Here is a 2,701-nt window from a genome sequence, read left to right on the forward strand (position 1 = left end):
TCATTTGGGGGGGGGCGCCTGGGTGACTCAGTGGGTTAAAGCCTCTGCCTTCAGCTCAGGTCATGATCTCAGGGTCCTGGGATCGAGCCTCGCATCGGGCTCTCCGCTCAGCCGGGAGGCTGCTTCTCCCTCTGCCTGCCTCTCTGCCTACTTGTGATCTCAGTCAAATAAATAAAATAAAATCTTAAAAAAAAAAAAAAGCTTATCATTTCGGAAGTTATGGGGCTAGATGATAACCATATTCCCACAATGTGGTATGTGAACCACCTGCATCAAAATCAGGGGCTTGTGTTAGTATCAGGGTCACCTCCCTGCCCCCACCATGTCCTGAGCCAGAGCCTCCAAAGGTGAGGGGCAGGGATCACGTTTCTCAAAAGCTTCCAAGTAATTCTCACATACTTTCCAGTTTGGGATCCAGTGGGGGTAGATGACACATTTCTAAGGTTCCATTGATATTCTAACTCTTGCTGGAGCAACAAAGAGAACATGAGGTTTGAAGTAAGACAGATTCCAGGCAGATTGAAATGCTCAGCGGTAAAGCCAGAAAAATAAAAATCCATGGGGAAAAACAAATACTGCATGACCTCCCGTATGTGTAGAATCTTAACAACAACCACCACCAAAAACAAAATCCTGAATTCTTGGATACAGAAAATAGATTGGTGGTTGCAGGGGCGGGGGGGGGGGGTTGTTGAGGGGGGTTGGGTGGAATGGGGGATGGGGGTGGAAGCAAGGGGCCAGGCCGGGAGATGGAGGATGAGTGAAGAGCATCAAACATACAAGCCTCCAGTTATAAAACAAATATGTCACAGGGATGTAATGTACAGCATAGTACCTATGGTGAATAATATTGTATTGCATATTTGGAAATTGCTAGAAGAATACATCTTAGAAGTTGTCATTGCAAGAAAAAAAAAACTGTAGCTATGTGTGGTGATGGATATTAACTAAACTTAGTGTGGTGATCATCTCGTAATACAGTTGTCCCTTGAACAACCTCGCTTTGAACTGTGTGGATCCACTTATAGGCAGATTTTTCCCCCAAAATACAGTACTGGTAATGTATTTTCATTATGATTTTCTTTTCTCTACCTTATTTTATTATAAGAATACAGTATATAACACATATAAAATATGTGTTAATCAATTGTTCATGTTCTCAGTAAGCCTTCCAGTCAGCAGTAGCCTATTAATAGTTAAGTCTGGGGGGACTCAAAAATTATACATGAATTTTCAACTGTGGTGGGTAGTGCCCCTAGCCCCAACGTTGTTCAAGGATCAATTGTATATACAAATATCTAATCGCGGGTGTCTAGCTGGCTCAGTTGGAAAAGCATGTGACTCTTGACCTCAGGGTTGTGAGATCAAGCCCCACATTGGACTCTGCTGGGCGTGGAGCCTGTTAAAAATTTTCTCTCTCTCTGCCTCCCTCTGCCTCTTCCCCCATCTAAAAAAAATACAGAAAGGGGGAAAGAAGTATAAGATGTGGGGTGCCTAGGTGGCTCAGTCATTAAGTGTCTGCCTTCGGCTCAAGTCATGATCCCAGGGTCCTGGGATAGACCCCCGCATGGGGCTCCCTGCTCAGTGGGAAGCCTGCTTCTCCCTCTCCCACTCCTCTTGCTTGTATTCCCTCTCTCACCGTCTCTGTCTCTGTCAAATAAATAAATAAAATCTTTAAAAAAAAAAAGACATAAAAGATGTGTAGTAAATGAAAAATGTAGAATAAAATGGCAGAAATAAGTACTTATATTGGAATGCATTATAATAAATATACATTAATTAAATTGACCAAACACTGTATGTTAACTACATGAATTAAAAATTTTTTTAAAAATTAAATTGATTAATTAAAAAAACAGACTCAGGGGGCACCTAGGTGTCTCGGTCATTTAGGCCTCCAGCTCTTGATTTCCACTCAGTTTGTGATCTCAGGGTCCTGGGATTATGCCCCATGTCAGGCTCTGCATTCAGCAGGGAGTCTGTTTGGGGATTCTTTCTCCCTCTCTCTCTGCCCCTCTGCCTACCCACACCCCTCCCCCAGCTTGTGCTTTGCATGCTCTCTTTTTTTCCTTCTCTCTCAAATAAATAAATCTTAAAAAAAAAAAAAACACACTCTGATTGGGTTAAAAAGTAAGATCCAATAATAAGTTGTCTAAAAGAGAAACTTAAGGGGCACCTGGGTGGCTCAGTGGATTAAGCCTCTGCCTTTGGTCCCGGTCATGATCTCAGGGTCCTGGGATCGAGCCCCGCATGAGGGTCTCTGCTCGGCGGGGAGCCTGCTTCCCCCTCTCTCTCTGCCTGACTCTCTGCCTACTTGTCATCCCCCCTCTCTCTCAAATAAATTAAAAAAAAAAAAAAAAAAGAGAGAAACTTAAAAGACATAGAAAGTTTAAAAATAAAAGATGGGAAAAATTACGAACCAAAAGAAAAAAAGGGGAAAAATCTTAATAGCTGACAATATAGAATATAGGGCAAAAAAATATAGGGGACAAAGAAGGACATTATATGCTGATTAAAGGAAGAGAGCAAGAAGCTATAACCATCAAAAACATGTATGCAGGGGCGCCTGGGTGCCTCAGTGGGTTAAAGCCTCTGCCTTCGGCTCGGGTCATGATCCCAGGATTTTGGGATCCGCAGGGAGCCTGCTTCCTCTTCTCTCTCTCTGCCTGCCTCTCTGCTTACTTGTGATCTCTGTCTGTCA

This window comes from Martes martes (assembly GCF_963455335.1).
Source record: "Martes martes genome assembly, chromosome: 6".
In the NCBI taxonomy this organism is placed as follows: Eukaryota; Metazoa; Chordata; class Mammalia; order Carnivora; family Mustelidae; genus Martes; species Martes martes.